At 44.7% G+C, this 25648-nt stretch overlaps 1 long non-coding RNA gene across 1 annotated transcript in view; it reads left to right on the top strand.

Annotated features, from left to right (window-relative positions):
- LOC148125999 (uncharacterized) overlaps nt 1-25029 on the top strand; it is a 153340-nt gene extending 128311 nt beyond the window's left edge. Inside the window, exon 3 of the long non-coding RNA XR_015742669.1 lies at nt 24991-25029. This is a non-coding gene — a long non-coding RNA (uncharacterized LOC148125999). The remainder of the gene's footprint in view (nt 1-24990) is intronic.
- Nucleotides 25030-25648: the final 619 nt, after the last annotated feature.

Raw genomic sequence — 25648 nt, 5'->3', positions numbered from 1 at the left:
AGGATAAGTAATACACGTGATAAAACTTATGATAAAAAGACATGACAGGAACAGGAACTGGGCTTGTCTTGTCTAGTGAAGAGAAGGACCAGGGGAGACATGATAGCAGTCTTCCAATATCTGAGGGGCTGCCCCAGAGAGGAGGAAGGGGGTCAAGCTATTTTCCAAAACACCCAAAAGCCAGACAAGGAACAATGAATGGAAACCCATCAAGGAGAGATTCAACCTAGAAATAAGGAGACATTTTTTCTGACAGTGAGAACCAGGGGTGGGATGCAAATACTTTACTACTGGTTCTGTGGGCGTAGCTAGGTGGGAGTGGCTGCTTTTTGCAGCAGTAGTAGCACACCCTCACACTCCGTTTTTTTGCCTCCTGGGCCTCAGGGAAACCTCCTGGGCGAAGCAGTAAGACAGCGAGGGGGATCCCAGCATAGCTGGTCATCAGAACAGCTGATTGTCAGGAGGCGGGGCGGGAAACAAATACCGGCCGAACCAGTAAGCTGCTTTTTTTTTGCTACTGGTTTTCCTGAACCGGGCCGAACCAGTACAATACCATCACTGGTGAGAACAATCCACCCATGGAACAGAAGTTGCTCTCAGAGGTTGTGGGAGCTTCATCCCTGGAAGCTTTCAAGAAGAGATTGGACTCCCATCTGTCAGAAATGGTGTAGGGTCTCCTGCTTGGGAGGGGATGGACTAGATGACCTACAAGGTCCCTTCCAACTCTGTTAATCTGTTAAAAAATAAATTAGAATCTGTAAAGGAATGAGAGGGGGTGGGGTTTAGGCTCAATATTGATAATGGTTGTAAGGTCCTGAGACAGAAATGCCAAATAACATTTATTTAGCGTAAGATGAAGGTGAGAAAGTCGCTTCCGTTTGATTGAGGCCTTAGCATTCGGCCAGATCACAGACCAGGCAAGGGTTAGGGTTAATGTTGGGGTTGAGGTTAGGGTTGGAGTTAGGAGTCAGGTGAGGGGCAGGCTTAGTGTTGGGGATGGGATTGTAATTAAGGTAATGAATAGAGTTACGGTAAGAGGAGGAAGAGGAGGAGGAGGAGGAATGTGAGTCCTTGATGCTCTCAGAGCTTGGTTGTTTACTTGCAGACATTTCATTAGCAAACTAGATAACATCATCATTGCTAGAAGGGAGTGGGATGTGTAGAGAGGAGGAGGAGGAGGAGGAGGAGGACTGCGTGGTCCTTGGTGATATCTGAGCTTGGTTGTTTTCTTACAGAAGTTTCATGACCCAACCAGGTAACATCAGCAGTGCTAGCTATAATACATAATAATGTACTACCTATACTATACATTATATAAGAACATAAGAATCCGGTATATGTTCTTATTTATGCTGTTACCTTTATGCAATTAAACTGTAGGAAGTCATCACACACACCCACACATGCACACACACACACACACACACACACACACACACACTGAGAACGAGATATTTGGGGGGATATTAAAAGAGGCGGGATAGAATATTTCCCGTAATGGAGAAATGGAGAAACATGTTCTTAAAGGCAGAAAGCATCCTGTCTTTCCTTAATGTACCTATTCACATACAAAACAACTTCACCTCCAGGTGATGGGATTAAGGGCAGGACCGGACCCTAAACCCCATTCATTGAGAAAAGTGGAAACAATATCAGCCCATTAAGAAAGACAGGCTAGAGGCAACAGATAACAGGATCAAATCAATGACGCATGCCTGACAAGATTAGGTTCAGGAAGCTGATCATTGAGACCCATCAGATGCCTTTGCGAAAGAAGTGAAACCAATCAAATAATAAAAGCACACGAAGCAAAGTTAGGAGATTGGAGGCTAAAACATAATAAAGAACAGTTGCTGGAACCGGGTATGTCTAGTCTAATATCTCAAGGGCTGCCACAAAGAAGAGGGGGTCAAGCTATTCTCCAAAGCACCTGAGGGCAGGACAAGAAGCCACGGATGGAAACTAATCAAGGAGAGAAGCAACCTAGAACTAAGGAGAGATTTTCTGATAGAACAATTAATCAGTGGAATAACTTGCCTCCAGAAGTTGTGGATGCTCCAACATTGGAAGTTTTAAGAAGAGATCGGGCAACATTTGTCTGAAGTGGTGTAGGATTTCCTGCCTAAGCAGGGGGTTGGACTAGAAGACCTCCAAGGTCCCTTCCAGCTCTGCTATTCTATTCTATTCTATTCTATTCTATTCTATTCTATTCTATTCCATTCCATTCCATTCCATTCCATTCCATTCCATTCCATTCTATTCTATTCTATTCTATTCTATTCTATTCTATTCTATTCTATTCTATTCTACTCTATTCTTCTTATTTCTATTCTATTCTTTTTAATTCAATTCAGTTCTATTCTATTCTATAAACCCCACAATTATGTGGGAAGAAATATCCATCTGGTTCAGTTCCAAGCCAGGAGAAAGACACTGGAAACATGGAGGCTGATTGGAAAGATGGTTTTAATGATGAAGTACAACCAACATGTGATTCTGGGCAGCTGACAAAATGGAATTGAGAGTTGGTGGGTTTTATACCTTCTTTTGGGCTTTGTATTTGAGCTTCCTGTCCTGTCCCCATGTATTCTAATATTATATTGACCATTGTCAGATTCCTATGGGGGTTCATGCAAGGGTTATGTAGGGGTCATAGCTGGCTCTATAGGTTGTCTGAGCTCCCAGGTTTGGTTGAAGTTTGCTGGGGATGGTGCAACTGAAAGGGTGCTGGGCAATTCCTATTGTTGCTGAGGGCTAATTCTGCCTTTGTTCAGATATTGCTACAAGGAATTTCAAAATTTTCCTATCTTGAATGAATTTCTGCCTGCAATATTTGCTTGTCCTATGAATAGAGCTACCTAAATACTTGGCTTCTCTCAATAAGCTCTTTATCTCTTAAGTGCTGACATCTGCTGAGGGCTATTAAGAAAGGTGGGGGCTGCTTTCTGTCTCCACGAGCACGTTTCTCCATTTCTCCCTATATTATTATTATGTAATAATCTACTTTTTTTTTTCAATATTCCTCAAAATATTTCATTCTTCTAGGAGGCTGGGTGCTTCTACAATTATAAAATACTGTAAACTGTGTAAAAATCCTTGCACTCATCAAGCTGCCCCAGAACCACATGGTTTTGGTGGTTCTGCTCTTCCATAAACAGAGTCCTTCTTTCCAATTGGCCTCCGTTTTATTTCCAGCGTCTTTCTCCCAACTTGAAACTAGAACTGGATTTTTCTTTCTACAGTGGCTTTCAGAAGAAAAAATAAATAAATTTCCTCCTTTCTCCTTGTTTTACTTCATCTTTGGATTTGAGGAAAGGAGAAATCTACCTCCGTATTTTTTTTTTTCCTTCTTCTTCCTCTACCCTTGAATTCACCTTCCTGCCTGTCCATTGTTATTCCAAAGCATCCTCAGTGCTCTTCTCTTCTTCCCCCCCCATCCTCCATAAAGAGATTAAACCTCTTAGATGATTCTTAATCAAGACTGACCTTCACCTGAAGTGCAAATGATTTAAAATTCTTCCTCGAGGCTTGTTAGGTTAGCTTATTTCGCAGTAAGGGCTAGCTATGCCCTGATTACTATTAATAATTTTCTCTCTCTCTCGTGGGGTCTACAATTTCAGAATCAGAATAGAGTGGGAAGGGACCTTGGAGGTCTTCTAGTCCATCCCCCTGCCCAAGCAGGAAACCCTATACCATTCCAAACAAGTGGCTGTCCAGTCTCTTCTTTAAAATCTCCAGTGTTGGAGCACCCACAACTTCTGGTGACAAGCTGTTCCACTGGTTGATTGTCTTCACTGTCAGGAAGTTAATTCCAGGTTGCTTCTCTCCCTGATTAGTTTCCATCCATTGTTTCTTGTCTTTCTTTCTTGTGCTTTGGAAAATAAATTGACCCTCTCCTCTTTGTGGCAGCCTTTCAAATATTGGGAGACTGCTATCCTGTGCCCCCCACCCCAGTCCCTCTTTTCTCTAGACTAGTCCTGCAACCGTTCTTCAGATGTTTTAGTCTCCAGGCCTTTAATCATCTTAGTTGCTCTTCTTGGCCCCTTTTCCAAAATCTCAACATCTTTTTTGGTAATGTGACCAAAACTGGATACCGTATCCCAAGTGTGGCCTCACTAAGGCTTTATAAAGCGGTATTAATACTTCACACAATTTTGATTCTATGCCTATGTTTACATTGTCCTGTGGATTCCAAGTTTGTCCACACACAAGAAATGTATAAAAACCTAAACCAGGAAGAATGCATAGAAACGTAAAGAAAGAGAAGCCTGACTCCTGATTCTGGAATTGAAATTGAAGTACAGATAAGTCCTTAATCTACAACCATAATGGAGTCTGCCCACTAGGGTCAGAAATCTGATACCTGTTCAGTGGTGGGATTAAAAAAAAATTGCTACCGGTTCTGTCGGCAAGGCTTGGTGGGCATGGCAGGGGATAACAGATAATCAGAATTGGAAGGGACTTTATAGGTCATCTAGTCCAACCCCCTGCCCAAGCCGGAGACCCTACACCGTTTCTGATAGATGGCAGTCCAATCTCTTCTTGAAGGTCTCAAGTGATGGCGCTCCCACAACTTCTGAGGGCAACTTCTGTTCCATGGGTTGATTGTTCTCACTGTGACAAAGTTTCTCCTTATTTCCAGGTTGGATCTCTCCTTGATCAGCTTCCATCCACTGTTCTTTGTCTTGCCTTCCAAGGCTCTTTGGAAAATAGCTTGACTCCTTCCTCTCTGTGGCAGCCCCTCAAGTACTGGAAGATGCTATCCTGTCTCCCCTGGTCCTCCTCTTCACCAGACTAGCCAAGCCCAGTTCCTGTAACCGTTCTTCATATATTTTAATCTCCAGTCCCCTAATCATCCTGGTTGCTCTTCTCTGGTATATACTGTAAAATCCCCGTTCCATCCCCATTCCAATAACCTGCTTTCCAGCTCTGTTCTCCTGTGCAGAGCAACCGGAGAAGACCCAGCCAAGCAGCTGAGACTCAGGAGGCAGAGAATAGATGGGGACGGGGCCAGTCAGAGGTGGGATTTGCCAGTTCTCCGAACTACTCAAAATTTCCACTACCAGATCTCCAGAACTGGTCAGAGTTGGCTGAATTCACCACCTCTGTAGCAGTTACATAAAGTGTTCCACTCACTTATGACATCCCCTTTCCCCGATGTGGTCATTAAACAAATGCATGGATTCTTAAGGAGAGCATGGGGCAACTCTCGCTCAACAACGCAAATGGTGGCCTCAGTTGTGGTCGTAAGCAAGGACTACCTGTAATGTAGGATAATTTGAGCCGGGCTATTAATGCCATGAGCGAGAACTATGGATTGATGGATCAATAAGAGTAAAACTCAAAATGTTGACATGAAATTTACGTGAGGAGGGAAAACACTATTTAACCCAAATCATGAGGGTTCTTTAACATCAATCCTCAAAGAGTTAAATAATTGGGAAATTGTTTGACTAAAAACAATAAAACCTATTTAAAAAGAATAGGGAAACTACAATGGCAATGTTTCAAAGACGTTAAAACTGTCTCGGATAAGAAAAACCGTAGCCATTAAAATCTATCTGGTCTCAGTTCTCTGTTCTGAATGATTCCAATAAAAATAGAAAAACGATATTAAATGACTGGCAGAGACAAGAAACCTAGTTTATACGGCCTAATAAAAGTCCAAGGATTAAATTCAAGATACAACAGGAATCAAGGTGGCCTGCTACCCTGAACGTCTCTATTATCAGACTAGCTGTTCAAACTGGATTGCAGATTGGATTATACAATGTTATCATCCTAAAATTGGGTTTCTGTACTTGGAGGGATCGGGAGTTGCATATTTGCTTTTATTTGATTTTATCCCGAGTTTATTATTGTTATAAATAACTCAAGGCAGCAAATGTATTTAATGTTTTCTCCTCTTTCTAATTTCCTCACAACAACCCTATAAAGTGGTTGGGCTATGAGAGAGGGACTGGCCCAGATTCACCCGGCTGGCTTTCATGTCTAATGCAGGACTAGAACTCACAGTAATGCACCATTTGGGCCAAATTCACCCAGCCAGCCTTCATGGTTAAGGCAGGACTAGAACTCACAATCTCCTGCTGATTGGCTGAAAGTCACCCAGTGGCTTTCATGGCTAAGGCGGGACTAGAACTCACAATCTCCTGCTGATTGGCTGAAAGTCACCCAGCGGCTTTCATGGCTAAGGCAGGACTAGAACTCACAGTAACGCAGCATTTGGGCCAAATTCACCCAGCCAGCTTTCATGGTTAAGGCGGGACTAGAACTCACAATCTCCTGCTGATTGGCTGAAAGTCACCCAGCTGGCTTTCATGGCTAAGGCGGGACTAGAACTCACAATCTCCTGCTGATTGGCTGAAAGTCACCCAGCGGCTTTCATGGCTAAGGCAGGACTAGAACTCACAATCTCCTGCTGATTGGCTGAAAGTCACCCAGCGGCTTTCATGGCTAAGGCGGGACTAGAACTCACAGTCTCCTGGTGATTTTGCCCAAAGTCATCCAGCCAGCTTTCATGCCTAAAGTGAGACTAAAACAGGTTAGGAAAGATTATTATGCTATTATGAGCAGTACATTAAAACTTTGTGGGAAATGTGGGGGGAAAATCAGTCATCCAGACGTGCCAGTTTTTGTTTCATTATTGATTATTTCCTGTCATGAATAAAATAGAATAGAGATCTTGGAGGTCTTCTAGTCCAACCCTCTGGAAAATAAATACATTGGGATTTGCTAGCAATGTGGAGTACAGTTTAGACTAGACTAGAACAGAACAGAACAAGGAATGGAATGGAATGGAATGGAACAGAACAGAACAGAATAGAACAGAATATGGAAGGGATCTTGGATATCTTCTAGTCGAGACCCCTGGTCCAGCAGAAGATCCTATACCATTTCAGATAAATAGTTATCCAATCTCTTCTTAAAAACTTCCAGTGTTGGAGCATTCACAACTTCTGGTGGCAAGCAGTTCCACTGGTTAATTGTCCTCACTGTCAGGAAATTTCTTCTTAGTTCCAGGTTGCTTCTCTCCTTGATTAGTTTCCACTCGTTGCTTCTTGTTCTGCCTTCAGGGGCTTTGGAGAATAGCTTGACTCCCTCTTCTTTGGGGCAGCCTCTGAGATATTGGAAGACTGATATCATGTTGCTTTGAAGAATAGATTGATAGAGGAGGAGGAGGAGGAGGAGGAGGAGGAGGAGGAGGAAGCACAGCACTATTTGGTTAAGAAAAGTGTATAGATTTGTTTTTAATAGGACAAACTCTTTTCAGATTCCGTCTTTGGAATGAGCAGAACCATCTGGCATGTTTTAATAACTTCAAATAAACAACATACTTTTGAAAGCAACCGCAAAATCAAGGGAGATTTAACTGAATTTGAAAACTTTATAATGCAATAGGCAGAACATATGCCGAGTCCTTTTTTGTAAATTGTTGGTGGAATGTTACTCAGCAACTGAATAAGTTAAAGATACTAGGTTTAAATGGATACAGGAATTCAATACAATTGTTACTGTGCAAAAATAGAAATTCCAATGGAAGAAGAATATTAAATTCAGGCCAAGTATTATACTTGGAGGAAAGTGCTTTACAATTGTAATTAGAGAAAAACGTTTTAGTCTGTTACATACTATTGATTGCTAAGTGGACAGTTTATATCCTAAAACTTTTTGGAAATGCGATGATCAGATTTACCAGGTGAAATCCTCAAGACAAATTCATGTCTTTATTAGATTTTTTTTTATTACTTTATAAGTATATTGGAAGGAAAATCTATCTGGTGGTGGAAACAAAATGGAGGCTGGAGACTGATGGGAAAGAAGGTCCATTTATTGGTGAAGAGAACCACCAGGGTTTGTGGTTCTGGGGCAGCTGACAAAATGGAGTTTAGAGGGGGTGGGTTTTTAGACCTTCTGGATTCCTATGGGGTCATGTAGGGGTCATGGCTGGTTCTATAGGCAAAAGGGGAAATGCAAATCCTAGGTGTTTGTCTGAGCTTTTGTTTGTTGCTTATCTGGAGTTTCTGTCTGAACCAGTCTTTCTGAATGGATTACCAAATCTACATTTCTAAAAACTGCCCTCCTCAGTTTCTGCTTGGGGGGGGAGGGAAACTGGGGCTTTTAATGACTCCATCATCCTTTGTGGCAGTGATGGGATTCAAAATTTTTTACTACCGGTTATGTGGGCATGGCTTGGCGGCCGTGGCCATGTGACGTGGGCGTCCCCCCCCCCCGCCTCTCCCCCCCGGCCTCTGGGCCTGGGAGCTTTTGGCCATGTCGGCTTGCGGCAATGGAGGGGTTTTGCCCTCCTCCTTTCTGGGCCTCAGCAAGAGGAATCCTGGCACAGCTGATTGTATGAACAGCTGATCGTTGGGAGGGGAAAAAGAACCTTAAGAGGCCAGCGTCAGGTGGGCGGGGTAAGTGAGCATTGGGCAGGCGGGGCAAGCAAGCCAACAGTGACTGGGCGACTGGGTCAGGGACGTGGTCAGCCAGAACTTACTACTGGTTCGACGATCCATCCCAAATCCTTGCTACCAGTTCGTCCGATCCCGGCTGAATACTACCACTGCCTTGCAGGTTGGAGTCTGGCCAATTGAATGGAGCTGAGTGTTTCTCTCTCTCTTTCTCTTGCTCTCTCTTTCTCTCTTTCTCTCTCTTTCTCTCTCTCTCTCTCTCTCCCTCCCTCCCTCTCTCTTTCCTGCAGAGGTCAATCCTTTTTATCCAGCAATCAGCTTGGAAAGAGATTGCTTGGCATACACAAAGGCCGCCGTGCTTTCTGCAAAGGGATTGACGCATGGATGATGCTCCAGATTAAGGAACACCCCGGCTGGAGAATGCATGAGCATTTGGCAGCTCCGAGCCCACTGCTACGTGCAGAAATTTAGGTGTGGAGGGCCAAGCCAGCATCATTCAAGGAGTGTGCAAAGCGTAGAGATGTTGAAGTCACGAAATCTGTCGCGTTGAAAAGCTGGGGCAGAAAAAGAAAGGGTGTTTCTCCATCTCTTTTTAAACAATCTCTTCCCCCATCTGCAAAATAAGAGGAGGTGGCACAGTTATTTTTTCCTAGGCGCAAGACAAATCCTGCAATTTGCTCCTCTCTCCGTTCTTCACCTTTGGAGGTGATAGCTTGATGATCTGCCTGGGCCATATTTACAACAGCAAAGAGAGAGAGGAAAAGGGGGAAGGGGAAGGAAGGGAGGGAGGGAGGAGGAGGAAGAAGGAGAAGAGAATGAGGAGGAGGAGGAGGAGGAGGCGGAGAAGAAGAAGAAGAAGAAGAAGAAGAAGAAGAAGAAGAAGAAGAAGAAGGAGAGGAGAAGGAGAAGGAGAAGGAGAAGGAGAAGGAGAAGGAGAAGGAGAAGGAGAAGAAGAAGAAGAGAAGAAGGAGAAGAAGAAGAGAAGAAGAAGATTATTTTCAAAATTATTAGCTTCCTAACTTCAGTGGAATTATTATACATATCTTAATTTTTTCTTGTCCCCACCACCCCAAAAAAATCTACTTTCTATTTGGCTGGTTTGGGAGGGAGGGAGAGAGGGAAGAGGAGGAAGAGGAGGAGGAGGAGGAGGAGGAGGAGGAGGAGGAGGAGGAGGAGGAGGAGGAAGGAGGAGAAGGAGAAGGAGGAGAAGGAGAGAGGAGGAAGGAAAAAAGAAAGAAGAAGAAAATTCAAATAAGGACAAATTTATCCAACAAGGAGCAAGAGAAGTCAGAGGAGAAAAAGGAACAGAAGGAGAAGAAGGTGAAAGGACTACCTACCGTTTTATTATTTTTCTTTCACTTGGGTTAGAAGGGGAAATCGTCAAAATTTCAATCAATTTCAGTTGGGTTTACAAATGAATAAACAAACAAAGAGGGTTCTATTTGCAGGAGGAGGAGGAGGAAGAGGAAGAGGAAGATATTTCCTTCCTCTTAATTATCAGTGGATGATTCAACTCTCTAAAGAAGGAGAACAGAATAATCATAAGGCTGGAAGGAACCTTGAGGGTCTTCTAATACAACCTTCTGCTCAAAGCAGGAGATCTTACACCAATGGGGTCAAGTGGTGTAGGGTTTCCTGCCTAAGCAGGGGGTTGGACTAGAAGACCTCCGAGGTCCCTTCCAACTCTGTTATTCTAACTCTAAATGGCTGCCCAGTCTCTTCTTGAAAACCTGATGGACGGTGGGGCACCCCCAGCTCCGGAAGCCAGCTATTCCATTGATTCGTTGCTCTCACTATCAGAAAATTTCTCCTTAATTCTAGGTTGGATCTCTCTCTAAGTCTCTTTAATAGTTTTTTACCCCTCTTATGTAAAATTGTCCCAGTGAAGCTTAACTGCTTATCTTCTTCGTGCTGTTTTAATTGTGCAAATCTGACCCCGAAATCTGTGACCACCTGCTTGGATGTGCTCGTCTCTCAATCATGAATTCCAGAACTGAAAAAAAGCGTCCCTAGCAAATTCCTGCGATTAGAACAATGAATCCGTAGAACGGACTTCCTCCAGGAATTGTGGGCGCTCCAACACTGGAGGAATTGAAGAAGAGACAGGACAGCCATTTTGTCTGCAATGGGATAGGGCAGCGGTCACCAACTGGTGATCGGCAGAAAAATTATTTGCATTTTTTATATTGGACTAAACCAGAGGCCCTCAGACTCCAGTCCCTGGGCTAGATATGTACAATGAACGTTTGTGTTGCTGCAAAGAGTCTCCCCCTTTGGGGTCTTTTTGTGCGGGGTGGAGGGGGGCAGAAATTCCCACTTGGGGTCTGCTTCAGCCTCCTGGTGTGGGTCTTTGGGCGAGGGCTGGAGGGAAGGGCCGCTGGTGGCGAAGAGCCGGAGGGCCTCATTCCAGTGGGACTGCAACATGGCCTGGAACCGGCTGACCATCTCAGCCCGCTGAGCCTCCAGGCTGCCGGGACCTGGCCTTGTGCACTCCTGCAGGTCTTCCCTCTGCTCGGAAAGCCTCTGCTCCTAGTCCTCAGTGAGGTGCTTCTGCTGAGCCTCCTTCTCGGTCAGGTCCAATTTGAACTAAGCCAGCGGTTTGGCCAACTCTTTCTCCTGGGGGCTGCTGAGCTCCACCAACTGCTTCCTGTTGGGGCCCCCTAAAACGCCTGGGTGGGCAGGTGAGGAGTGGCTGGGAGGGGAGGGGCAAACAGAGGCTGGCAAGGCGCCCCTCAATGTGAGTGACATCGAGTTGGCCATGCCCACCCAGTCACATGACCATCTAGCCATGCCCACCCAGCCGGTCATTAGGCAGGATCGTATTTATGGTCGGCGGGATTGAAAACTATGAATTTAGTGGTCCCTGAGATCCAAAAGGTTGGGGACCTCTGGTATAGGGTGTAGTATACTTGTTTTGCATACTCGTAATACTTCATTCCTATTGGACAGATACCACCACCTAGCGATTGGTAGATGACAACAGTTGTGATTGGCCGCCTAAGCGGCGGGAGTTTTAAATAAATGCCATTGGTTGCGAGCCACCAGCAGCCGCTATAAAAGGGGCTGCCGCGGCTCAACTTTAGTTGAAGTTACTGACAGTTTAATAAAGAGCTGAACTCAACTCCGGTCTTGAGTCTACTTTGTTCTAGCGATAGAACATAGGGTTTCCTGCCTGAGCAGGGGGTTGGACTAGAAGACCTCTAAGGCCCCTTCCAACGCTGTTATTCTGTTCAATCAGCAACGGGGCCCTGCAAAGCAGCCACTTCTATTCAGCAAACGTACGGACGGCATCAAGGATCACAGCAGCCGATGAATTGATTTTTTTTTTAAGAGCATAATTAAGTCTCACGTTTCTTTCTCAGTCCCCAGATCCCATTCATGAAATGAGAATGTAGCTGCAAGGGACAGAAGACTGGGGTTGCTTAGCCATTGAATGGACAAGTTTCTCTTATCGTTCAGACAGGATCTGATAGGGCTCAGCTGAACATTCCCACTGCATGTTGTGGTTCATCAGCAGCAGATGTGGACAGCTGAGGTCTCGGAGAGCGAGGACTCAGGTGAGGGGTCTGCGGGTGATGCAGGGATTGGGGCCAGGACCATCAGGGAGTGGAGTGCTGCCTTCGGAGATTGTGGAGGCTGGCAGCAGTGACGAAGAGGCCCCCGAGGAGCCTGTGCCCAATGCACATGACAATTCTCTGAACTACTCAAAATTTCCGCTACCGGTTTTCCAGAACTGGTCAGAACCCGCTGAATGCCATGTCTGGATAAAGTCAGATATTTCAACCCCTCAACCCCTACAATTCCTCCTCACCTGGCACTGACCGATTCTTGATCTTCCTTGACCTTTTCATCAACCACTTCTGCTGCAATTTACAAGTTCTTTCATTTCAGTCTTATTATTAACGTTTTCCAGATTATCCCCATCTGTGTCCTCCTGTTGTTGTGGCTGTTGTGTGTGCAAGGAGCCATTTGTTCCGTACGTATCGATTGCTTTCGCCTGCTTCCAAGCATAACAAATAAAACAAGGACGATGGCTCCCGTGCATCATTTAAAAATCATAGGAATAAAATGTATTAATGCAGTGGTTGTGGAAGGGGAGAGGGAAGAGAAAAAGAGGGAGAAGGAGGGAGGAAAACCATCTGCCTTCTGCCATGGGAAACAGCAGGATATTACAAAAAGAAAGTCTTACTCCTTCTTTATTTATTATTTATCATATTTGTAGAGCAGACTATCTCATAAGATCTCCTTCCTTTCTCCATCTCCCTCTCCTCTCCTTCTTTCTTTCCCTCCTCTCTCCCCTTTCCTCCTCTTCCTCCTCAACCTCTCCTTCCTTCCGTCTTTCTTTCTTCTACTTTTCTTCCTTCCCTCTCTCTCACGTTCCTTCTCTCTCCCTCCTTCCTTCATTCCTCACCTCCAATCTTCCTTCATCTCCTTCACCTCCCTCCTTTCCTTTCTCCCTCTCTCCCTTCCTTCCTTCTCTCCTACTTTCCTTCCTTCCCTTTCTTTCCTCATCTCCTACATCTCCCTTCATCTCTCTCTTCTCCTTCCTTCCTTCCTTCCTTCCTTCCTTCCTTCCTTCCTTCCTTCCTTTCCCTTTCCTCACCCTTCACTTCCCTCTCTTTCCTCACCTTCCTTCCTTCCTTCCTTCCTTCCTTCCTTCCTTCCTTCCTTCCTTCCCCCTCCCTCCCTAACTTTTCCTCCCTCCCTCCCTCCCTTCTGGATGTGGGGTATATTTGGAACACACAAACCTCTGCAGCTAGGCCATGTGACATACACAAAATACTTTCTTTAAAACGCTCTGGTGACAAACCAGCAACTCCAGAGAAGCATCTGCTGCAGATTTTTCTAGTCTTATTTTGAAATCTTTCAATGCATATTTTTCTAGTTTCCTTCTTGGAGAATAGATCTCTGTTTCTTCTTACCCAGAGTGGGAGACCTGAAAAAAAATCCTTAAAGCCTATGGTAGGATCACCCAGGATCCATTCTACGGGAACTAAAAGGTTGAAGGATACACTTCAATAAAAAAGAGGAACCAAAAAGCAGAAAACTGTTGTAGAATCCATCATAATGCAGCAAACCAGCAACGCACGAAAACGTAACTAGACAGGCCTATTAGAACTGAACTAGGTCAACAGAGCCCCATAACATGTTCAAAAACACAATTTGCACAACTCTGAAGTCAGCATCCCACCAAATCTATAACCCATTTCCCAGCTCATTCATCTGCATTCAAAGGCATTGTCTGTTCATAATAGCGACTGAAAACTCTGTTGTGAGCCCTACCCGCAATCTTAATTGCACATCAATCCCTATTCAAAAACACTCTTTTTGAATATCTTTTCTGAATGAGCTGTGATGGTGCAGTGGTTAGGGTGCAGTACCGCAGGCTACTTCTGCTGACTACCGGCTGCCTGCAATTTGGCAGTTTGAATCTTACCAGGCTCAAGGTTGACTCATCCTTCCATCCTTCCAAGGTGGGTAAAATGAGGACCCAGATTGTTGGGGCAACAGGCTGACTCTGTAAAATTGCTTAGAGAGGGCTGTAAAGCACTGTGAAGCGGTATATAAGGCTAAGTGCTATTATTCTCTCTCTCTCTCTTCTATCTATCTAACAATAGCTATTGCTATTATTCTCTCTTTCTCCCTAACCCACTCATCCATCCATCCACCCATCCATCCCCCCTCTCTCTTTCCCTCTTGTCTGTCTGTCTGTCTATCTATCTATCCATCTATCTATCTATCTATCTATCTATCTATCTATCTATCTATCATCTATCATCTATCATCTATCATCTATCCTCTATCCTCTATCATCTATCTCTATCTATCTATCATCTATATCATCTATCATCTATCTATCTATCATCTATCTATCTATCATCTACCTATCTATCATTTATCTATCTATCTATCTATCTATCTATCTATCTATCTATCTATCTATGTATCTATCTATCTATCTATCTATCTATCATCTATCTATCTATCTATCTATCTATCTATCTATCTATCTATCTATCTATCTATCTATCTATCTATCATCTATCTCTCTATCTCTCTATCATCTATCTATCTATCTATCTTCTATCATCTACCTATGTATCATCTATCTATCTATCATCTATCTATCTATCTATCTATCTATCTATCTACCTATCTATCTATCTGTCAATCAATCAATCAATCTATCTATCTAAACAATAGCTACTACTATTGTTTTCTCTCTCCCCACTCCCGCCCTTTCCCCTCCCCCAACCTATCTATCTATCTATCTATCTATCTATCTATCTATCTATCTATCTATCTATCTATCTATCTATCTAATCTATCTGCAGTATCTATGTATCTAAATGCAGCATTGCAGGTTAACTCTGCCCATTGCCAGGAGTTCGTTCCTGACCGACTCAAAGTTGACTCAGCCCTCAATCCTTCCAAGGTCGGTAAAATGAAGTTAGAAGAGGCTGACTCTGTAAACCGCTTAGAGAAGGCTTAAAGCACTTTGAAGTGGTTTGTGAGTCTAAGTGCTATTGCTATCCATTCCATAAAAACCCCATTTTAATCACTTGGCATTTAAGCAGCAGTATTTGTGCAGCCCCTATGCCAATGTTCCAAGTTTAGCATTTCATTCGGAATTCGTCCCCATCGAAGCAAACACAGATAGTCCCTGTCCTACGACTGCAAACATTTCTGTTGTTAACTGAGACCTTTGTTAAGTGAGTTTTGCCCCATGCCTTGCCACGATTGTTAAGTGAATCCCCGCAGCTGATAATAACCCAGTTGTTAAGTGAATCTGGCTTCCCCATTGACTTGGCTTGTCCGAAGGTCACAAAAAGGGATCCCAGGACTCCGGGACGCTGCGAACCATCATAAATGTGAGTCAATTGCTAGGTGTCTGAAATTTGATCACATGACCACAGGGTCATAAGCGTGAAAAGCAGTCGTAAGTCGCTTTTTTCCCAATGCCATTGCAACTTTGAATAAACCAGAATAGAGCTGGAAGGAACCTCAAAGGTCTTCTAGTCCAACCCCTCTGCTCAAGCAGGAGACTCTATACCAGTGGTGGCTAACCTTTTTGGGCTCCTGTGCCAAAAATTGTGCGGGTGCTTGCGCTTGCTGCCAGCACTCAGAAGGCAATGTGTCGTGCCCCCCCTCCCCACATGCCCCCTGCACATGGACGTGCAATTCCCCCTCACACTGCCACCTCTTTACCTGCACTGCGCCTCACAACTGATTTTTTTGGCTGGTTTGAGGTCTTTTTCGGCCTCCCCGAGGCTTGAAAAAAGCCTCTGCAGGCTTTGCAGGACAAATAAGAGGCCTGTTTCGTCACTTCTGGTATGACAGGAAGTGATGAAATGGGCCTATTATTCGTCCTGCAAAGCCTGCAGAGGCTTTTTTCAAGCCTCGGGGAGGCCGAAAAAGACCTCAAACCAGCTGAAAAATCAGTTGTGAGGTGCGCACATGCTCAGCGAGGTAAGTTTGCCTGCAGCTCGTGTGTCAGCACAAATGGCTCTGTGTGCCACCTGCCATAGGTTCGCCATCACGGCTCTATACCATTCCAGACAAATGACTGTCCAGTCTCTTCTTTAAAAACCTCCAGTGATGAAGCACCCACAATTTCTGAAGAAAAGCTGCTCCACTGGTTATGTCATGCCCTTGTTAGAGTCAGACTCTGAGGGAGAGGAGGAACAGCCGACAGGGAGTGGAGGTGTGGCTCCAGAGGTTGTGGAGGAGGCTGGGGAAGGCCAGAGACCAGCTGGGCAGTCAGAGAAAGAACCAGGCCCATCCCCTCTTCATCCTAGGACACTTAGGGAGGAATGGAAAAGGAAACAACTTGGCTTATGAGAGAGGAAGTGGCCATGATCCCCCTCATTGTTTGCAGCTGGGGAGAATAGTATATAAGAGAGACAGTTAAAATACAGCATTGCCAGAAGCAAAGCGTGTGTTATTTTGGGCTGAAGTTATCTTGCTTGGCATCCTTCCAACAGACTGTGCCTTGCTATCTCCTCAAATTTGGTAATTATTTATCCTGGTCCGTTGTGGAAATTCCTTCATTGTAGTTTGTTTTAGTTTTTTATTTCACCTCTATCTGCTCATTAAGTTCGAACTGTATTGCTTTCTTTTGAAGACTATTTTTGAATAAGTTTAATCTCCAGCTGAGAATTATTGAACAGTGGGGCCAAGTTGGAGGCTTTAAAGAACATTTATTTACGTTTTGGATTTTGTTCCATTTGTGTTACACTCCGGGTCATCACAGGTTAATTGTCCTCACTGTTAAGAAGTTTCTCCTCAATTCCAGGTTGCTGAGAAGGTGGTAACTGTGGAAAAAAATGGCTGTAAGTCACATTTTCAATGCCGTTGTAACTTTGAACGGTCACCAAATGAACTGTAAGTCGAGGACTACCTGTATGCCTTTATACAACTGTGCCACAACATTCCCACCAAAACAACTGCTTCCCACAAGACCTCCATTATCCTCTCCATTGAAACCTCCATCATCTGCTGTGCTAGTTCTTGCATTTAAAGGACAACAGAGAAGGAGGCAGGGAGAGTCAATATCACCCACCTTCAAAATCAACAACAGATCCAGGCGTCAGTGGAAGCATCTGCCTTCTCCTTATTTATGTGTATCCGTTTTGCAAGCCCAGTTGGGAATAACCTGCTTGTGAGTTCTCCAGCTGCTAAAGAATTTATCGGTATTTTGATTTATAGGGAAGGCAGAAAGCGAAGAACAAAAGAACAAAACAGTCTTCCAGTTTGTCGATGGAGATTCTCAGCCATCCGGGTCACGGTTGTCCCAAAGGTGTTTTTTTTTTTTTTTCCAAGAGCCAACTAGACTTTCTGGTTTTTTTCTTTGTAGGTGTTTCGCTTCTCATCCAAGAAGCTTCTTCAGCTCTGACTGGATGGTGGGGAATGGAAGGATTTATACGCCTTGCAGACAGCTGGTCTCGTTTGCATCCTTTTTAGAGAGCCGTTGAGGCCACTTGGAGAGGTTTATCTGTGTCCTCGGGGTCACCTGAGTGGTGCAATTCAGAGGTGGGTATTCAACAGGTTCTGACCAGTTCTGGAGAACTGGTAGCTGACACTTTGAGTAGTTCAGAGAACCGTCCAATCCCACCTCTGACTGTTCTTGCCCACCTCTATTCCCTGCCTCCCAAGTCCCAGCTGATTGGCTGGATCCTCTTTGGTTGCCCTACACAGGAGAACAGAACTGGAAAGCAGGTGGGGAGGGAATGGGGATTTTACAGTCTCCTTCCCCTGCCATTCCCACACCAAGCCACGCCTACAGAACCAGTAGTAAAAACATTTGAATCTCACCACTGGTGCAATTGGGTGTGGAGCCCTATTGCAACTGCTGAAAGGGCTGTGTTGTAGACTGGAGAAAGATGATGTCATATGCCCCCCCCCCTCTGTTGAGGGAGGGGTGTTCAATTTTGACCTTAGATGGCCTCTTTGACCCCTCTTCCAAACCAGCGGTCCTCTCTGCCCAAAATGTGGACTTTGCTGTCTTCAAAAGGGTGGCCTTTGTCTTCTCAATAACAGATGGACTGCTGAATCTTGATTGAACAAGATTCAGAAAAAGAAAAAAAACCCAGAAAGTCCAGTTGCCTCTTGAAAAACCACCTTTGGAACTATTCCATTATTTGAGGCGCTTCCCCAAAGATGAAAGGGGGTCAAGCTATTCTCCAAAGCACCTGAAGGCAGAACAAGAAGCAACAGATGGAAACTCATCAAGGAGAGAAGCAACCGAGAACTAAGGAGGAAATTTCCTGACAGTCAGGACAATTAATCAGTGGAACAATTTGTCTCCAGAGGTTGTGAATTCTCCAACACTGGAAGTTTTTAAGAAGATGTTGGATAACCATTTGTCTGAAGTGGTATATAGGGTTTCCAGCCTGAGCAAGGGGTTGGGCTAGAAGATCTCCAAGACCTTGACTATGTATCAGAATGGTCAATCAAATGGCAACTTCAAATCTCAACAAATAAATGCTCTGTCCTACATATTGGCAAAAAAAAAAATCAGAAAATAAAATACAGGCTGAATAGTCAAGACCTTGTTGATGATCCAAACTCTGTCAAAGATCTTGGAGTACTCATCTCTAAAGATCTAAGTGCTAGAGCCCACTGTAACTACATAGCCAAAAAGGCCTTAAGAGTTGTTAACCTAATCTTACGTAGCTTTTTCTCTGGTAATATCACACTACTAACTAGAGCATACAAAACATTTGCTAGACCAATACTCGAATACAGCTCATCAGTCTGGAAGCCACATTACGTATCTGATATTAACACAGTTGAGAAAGTCCAGAAATATTTCACAAGAAGAGTTCTCCACTCCTCTACTCGTTGCAGAAGACCTTATGCCACCAGACTCGAAATTCTAGACCTAGAAAATCTAGAACTACGCCACCTTCAGTCTGATCTAAGTATAGTATATAAAATCATACATTGCAATGTCCTACCTGTCAATGAACACTTCAGCTTCAACCATAACAACACAACAGCAAACAATAGATACAAACTCAAGGTTAATCGCACCAAACTTGATTGCAGGAAATGTGACTTCAGCAACAGAGCGGTCAATGTCTGGAATCCTCTACCTGACTCTGTGGTTTCTTCCCCAAACCCCAAAAACTTTAACCTTAGACTTTCTACTATTGACCTCACCCCTTTCCTAAGAGATCTGTAGGGGGCGTGCATAAGCGCACCAACGTGCCTACCGTCCCTGTCCTATTGTTTCTTTTATTTTTCTTATATGTATCCATGTATTCATAACTATGTTTTTACTTATACCTGTTATCTTGTAAGCAATTGACAAACCAAATAAATACTAAAAAAATGATTGTGCATACTATGTTCTATCTTGCCTATGTTCTAACTCGTCGAGATGGCTGCTTTGACTCCTCACTGTTGAAAACAAAGGTGAAATTCAGCAGGTTCTGACCAGTTCTGGAGAACCGGTAGCAGACATTTTGAATAGTTCAGAGAACCGGCCAATCCTACCACTGACTGGCCCCGCCCCCCATCTCTTCTCTGCCTCTCATTGAGTCCCAGCTGATTGGTTGCCCTGCACAGGAGAACAGAGCTGGAAAGCAGGTTAGTGGAGTGGGGAGAGAAGGGGGATTTTGCACTAACCTTCCCCCTGCCACTACCCACCAAGCCACGCCCACCAAGCCACGCCCACAGTACCAGTAGTAAAAAAAAAAATTGAATCCCACCAATGATTGCCACACGCACTCCTTTTCCTCTGTGTCACAGCTGCAATGTACGTAAAAGTGGGTCGGGGTTGGATTCACACATTCCAGCTGCCACTTCGATATTTTTTTAACCAACCTCCCCTACCCCACCTCCCCATATTGCACCATGGGTTTTGCTTTCAGGAAAAGGGCTTTGTGGTTTGTTCATTTGGAGGCTGGCTGGCGTTCCTGGAATTCTTATAACCTGATTACTTTTCTCTCAATAAATCTTGCTAAAGAGAACTGGGTGATATTTGTCCATGGAAAGCGATCACTTTCTCTTCGAAACAGCTGTCAGAGAGCGAGCAGCTTGGATTTTGAAAAATAGTTCCTCTGCCCTTTGACAAATAGTGCTAGAAGGATCGCGCATACCTTGTGCTTTGACTTGAGGCCCTATAAATATTTTATGAGAATCAAGAAATTCCAAAATCAATCACGCTCCAGTTTGCTCTCCTGTGATTCTGAGGCATTGGATGAAAAAGAAAGGAAGGAAAAGTCCCAGTTTTACTAAAATGGGTTGCAAAAATCCCTCCAGGGCTAAATATAAAAGGGCTAAATTTTTAAAGGGTGAATGCCTTCATTTAAGAAATGCATTGTGTAGCCCATTGCAATCTTATTTCATGTTTAAAGAAACTTCTCTGGGTTGTCTTCTACTTGAATGCTTCTGTCTGAAGGAAAAGCAAAGGGGAAAAGTAACTTTGACTGATTTGTGCTTTAAAAGCCCCAAAAATGGAGGGAGGGAGGGAGGAGGGAGAGAAGGGAGGGGAGAAGGGTGGGAGGGAAAGAGGTGGAAGGGAAGGGAGGAAGGAAGGAAGGAAGGAGGGAAGGGAGGAAGGAAGGAAGGAAGGAAGGAAGGAAGGAAGGAAGGAAGGAAGGAAGGAAGGAAGGAGAGAAAGGGGAAGGAAGGAAGAGAAGAAGATTCCTCTTGATGAGGGAAAGGGGGGAAAGAGAAGAGAAGAAACTACAGTGGCACAAATCACTGTTATTTATAAAGGTTTTTTAACTCATGTGTACAAGCAGCAAGGAAAATTAAGCTCTTTCTCTGTCTTTCGGTAGCAAAATCATCGGAAATTCTTTTGTTCCGTTCTAAAAGAAATTGCAGATGAATACGCAATCCATCTGAAACAAACGCAAAAGACTTCCAGGTTTTCAGAATAACAGAGTTGGAAGGGACCTGGTAGGTCATCTAGCCCAACCCCCGCCCAAGCAGGAGACCATTTCTGACAGATGGCAGTCCAGTCTCTTCTTGAAAGCTTCCAGCGATGAAGCTCCCACAACCTCTGAAGGCAACTTCTGTTCCATGGGTTGATTGCTCTCATTGTCAGGAAAGTTCTCTTTATTTCTAGGTTGAATCTCTCCATGTTCAGTTTCCATCTATTATTCCTTGTCTGGCCTGCAGGTGCTTTAGAAAATTGCTTGACCGCCATTCCTCTCTGTGGCAGCCCCTCAAATATTGAAGACCGCTATCCTGTCTCCCCTGGTCCTTCTCTTCCCTAGACTAGCCAAGCCCAGTTCCTGTAACCGTTCTTCATATGTTCGAGCCTCCGGTCCCCTCATCATCCTGGTTGCTCTTCTCTGTACTTTTTCTAGAGTCTTAACATCTTTTTCATAGTGTGGTGACTAAACCTGGATGCAGTATTCTAGGTGTGGCCTAGAGTCGTACTGTTTGTAAGCCTCCCAGAGTTGCCTTTGCAGCATATAAATTAAAAGGAATAAATGTAATTTTTTTTTTTTAAGGTCATGTAGCAGAGATTCTAAGGGAGCTTAACCACAAAAGCTTGGTAGCTGTGTCGAAATACAACTTATTCAATATTCTTTGGACATGACTCATTTCAAGCTATGCTAATACAGGGTTCAGATTAACATTAAAGAGCTGCATTCTAAGAAGTATAACATGTTCTGCTCACATGTGCATGGAAGGGGAAAACTGAGATGTTTGCAGTACAAATTTAATCAATGAATGTTAATTCATGCCACCCTCTATGCTAACCAATCAATAAAGGAGAACATTTCTAGCTCAGGGTTGTTTTCTTGCAGACATTTCATTAGCAAACTAGGTAACATCATCATTGCTAGAAGGGAGTGGGATGTGCAGAGAGGAGGAGGAGGTGGTGGTGGTGGTGGTGGTGGTGGTGGAGGAGGAGGAGGTGGTGGAGGAGGAGGAGGAGGAGGAGGAGGAGGACTGTGTGGTCCTTGGTGCTCTCTGAGTTGGGTTGCTTTCTTACAGATGTTTCATCACCCAACCAGATAACATCATCAGTGCTAGAAAGGAATGGAGTTTACAGGGAGGAGGAGGAGGAGGAGGAGGAGGAGGAGGAGGAGGAGGAGGAGGAGGAGGAGGAGGAGGGTGGTGGTGACTATGGGGTCCTTGCTCCTCTCTGAGCTTGGTTGCTTTCTTACAGAAGTTTCATGACCCAACTAGGTAACACCATCAATGCTAAAGGAGAGTGTGGACAGTAGTAGTAGTAGTAGTAGTAGTAGTAGTAGGAGGAGGAGGAGGAGGAGGAGGAAGAAGAGGAGGAGGAGGAGGAGGAAGGGGGGCAACTATGGGGGTCTTTGCTCCTCTCTGAGCTTGGTTATTTTCTTGCAGATGTTTCATGACCCAAGTAGGCAACATCATCAGGTCTAGAAAGGATTGGGGTTTGCAGAAAGGAGGAGGAGAGGGAGGAGGAGGAGGAGGAGGAGGAGGGGGGAAGGGGGAGGAGGAGGAGGGAGGGGGAGGAGGAGGAGGAAGAGGAGGAGGAAGAAGGGGGGAGGAGGAGGAAGAGGAGGAGGAGGAAAAGGTGGGGGAGGAGGAGGAAGCAGAAGAAGAGAAGGAGGAGGAGGAGGAAGAGGGGGGAGGAGGAGGAAGAGGAGGAAGAAGAGGAGGAGGAGGAAGAAGAAGAAGAGAAGAAGGAGGAGGAGGAGGAGGAGGAGGAGGAGGGCAACTATGGGGTCTTTGCTCCTCTCTGAGCTTGGTTGTTTTCTTGCAGACATTTCATGACCCAGCTTGGTACCCTCATCAGTACTAGTAAGGAACGGGGTTTGCTCTCGGATTACATTCTAGCAGCTTGCCATGTCAGTGTGGGTGGGAGTGATCTCAGAAGAATTGCCAAACAAGGTAAGAGTAAATGGCCCCACCAAAGAACTTCTAGGACCACTCCCACCAACACGGAAGACTGACAAACCCCACTCCCTGCTAAGACTGATGATGTCACCTAGTCACGTAATGAAATGTCTGCAAAAAAGCAGCCAAGCTCAGAGAGCTCCAAGGGGCCCACAGAACTAATCAATGGTTAGAATAGAATAGAATAGAATAGAATAGAATAGAATAGAATAGAATAGAATAGAATAGTTGAAAGGGACCTTGGAGGTCTTCTAGTCCAACCCCCTGCTTAGGCAGGAAACTCTACACCACTTCAGACAAATGGTTATCCAATTGCTTCTTAAAAACTTCCAGTGTTGGACCATTCACAACTCCAGGAGACAAGTTGTTCCACTGATTAATTGTTCTCCTTGTCAGCAAATTTCTCCTTAGTTCTAGGTTGGATCTCTCCTTGACTGATTCCCACCCGTTGCTTCTGGTCCTGCCTTCTGGTGCTTTGGAGAATAGCTTGACTCCCTCTTCTTTGCGGCAGCCCTTCAAACCTTGGAAGACCGCTATCGCCTCACCCCTGATCCTTCTTTTCGTTAAACAATTGAGTATTGAAGGATTGCCACAAGGGTGTCCGATTTATTCTCCGTAGCCCTTGAGAGAAGCAAGGGTTGGAAGCTGGTCCGAAGGAGATCCAGTCTAGAAATAAGGAGGAATTTTCTGACAGAGAGAATCCATGGAAGAGTTTGGCCTTCAGAAGTTGTGGGCCCTCCATCACTAAAGGTGTCAAGAAAGGATTGGAGAACAATTTTGTCCGGGATGCTTCCAAATCTCCTGCCTTGAGCAGAGTCCTTTCCGGTCCTAGGACTCTACAATCATCTCCTTTTAATGACCCTGTAATCAGGGGTGGGATTCAGAAATCCCAACAACGGGTTCTCTGCCCGGTTACTGGGTGGGCGTGGCCATGGGGAGCATGGCCTACCAGAACATCCGGGAGGGCTATTTTTCACCTTTCCCAGAGTCCGGAGGCTTTCCTCAGGCCTCTGGGTGGGCGAAAACGGCCTACCCTGAACTCCGGAAGCATGAAACAGGCCCATTTCCAGACTTCTGGAACTTCCAGAAGGACCATTTTTCGCCCTCCTAGAGCCTCCACATGGACCCTGCAGTTACCTGCATCCAAAACAGGCCACGTGGAGACTCCTGGGAGGGGAGGGGCAGGGTGGGTGGGGCCAGCAGGTCGGTTCACCTGCCAGTTCGGTGAACCAGATGTAAATTTAACATCCGGTTTGCCCAAACCAGCCCGAATTTGCTGAATCCCACCCCTGGCCATAATCCCATGTGGGGTGAGGTCTGGGCAACTGAATGGAGAAGAGTGTTTACTGGCCAGATGCCCTTCCTGTTGCCAATGCGGAGTCATATTCAGTGGATATATTTTCATCGTACCCAGAGAGAGTCCTAGGATTCTATGATTTTATCAATTAATGCTGTCCCTGCTGTTCATTGTAAGTCACTCTGTTGTTGCCTCTGAGAATATCTGTGTATGTAACCACTCCTTTCCCTCTGTACAAAGAGCCTGATAATGAATGGTTTTTGTTTCACAAGATGTATCTGTTTTTCCTCTGTAAACACAACCTACATCATTTTCAGATACATTAAAGAGAATTTTGGAGTGTATTGAGAAGAGACAGGCAACCAGAATAAATAAGAATTAATGGGCCCTTGAACTACTTAGGCTATCTTTCCTGAACCAAAAAATTGAGTGGAACTTGGGAAATATTTTCTGAGCCTCTCTTCCTTGTGATGTTTATTCTCTAAGCTGGTGGAAGGCTTCATTTGGGGTGGGGGTGAGAATTGAAGGAAGCTCCGAGGCAGAGAGAATGACAAGATATACTAATCGTTGTCTCACTAACTATTCCAAAATTAGGAATCTCAAACTCCCTTGCATGATATATATAAAAATATAGATATATTGAAATACATGTATGGTATTCAGCTTTGTTCAGATATTTTCCCACGTCATTATAGTTGTGCTTTTAAAGTTGTAGCAACGTTTCGGCAGAATCTCATCTGCCATCATCAGGCTTCTGTATTGTGTTCGTCTGTGAGTCAGGCTTTTACAGTCAGACTTTTACAATTGAAATACATACGTATATATACATACATATATTTCCTGCAGTTGTTTATTTGTTTGTTTGCTGTACAGGTAGTCCTAGACTTACAACCGTTCATTTACTGACTAATCAAAACTACTATTGTTGTCCGCCGGCAGCCTGTGGAGATGGCAGCAGAATCGGACAGTGGGGAGGAACATGCGCCAGTCCGGGAGTCTGGGGAGGACTCAGATGAGGGTCCTGAATCCGATGCAGAAATGGGGCCAGGAACATCTGGGAGTGGGGTGCTGATTCCGGAGCCTCTGGAGTCTGGCAGCAGTGAGGCAGAGAAGCAAGGGGAGCCTTTTCCCAGTGCGTGTATGCACAGAGCTGCTAGAAGGTGGGAGCGGCTGAAACAAAAGGGGTGACTTGGGAGTAAGGCTTGGAGGTGGTTGCCCCTCCCATAAGATATAAAGGAAGTGCAACGGTGACAGAGCATGTTTCTGGGATGGCTGACAATTTGTGGTTGAGAGTGGATGGGCTTGTATACGATTTTGGGGGCTTTGTGATTGAGATGTCTGTTCCTGTGGAAGAATGCGTCCTTTAATATTTTAATGACTGTTTCCAAATTCCTATGGGGTCATGTAAAGGTCATGACTGGCTCCACAGGCAAAAGGGGAAATGCAACTCCTAAGTGTCTTGTTTGTCTCAGCTAATCTTGTCAGTTTCACCTCCTTGCTTATTTGGAGTCGCTGGCTGCCCTTTGCTTATGAGTAGAATGGCCTGGCTTTGTGAAAGGATATAAAATATCCATTCCTAAAGCCTAGGATGTTCACA

The sequence above is a fragment of the Pseudonaja textilis genome, chromosome 3, assembly GCF_049901715.1.
Source record: "Pseudonaja textilis isolate UNSWEBS1 chromosome 3, rPseTex1.2, whole genome shotgun sequence".
NCBI lineage: Eukaryota > Metazoa > Chordata > Lepidosauria > Squamata > Elapidae > Pseudonaja > Pseudonaja textilis.
This window is presented reverse-complemented; position numbering and strand designations above follow the sequence as displayed.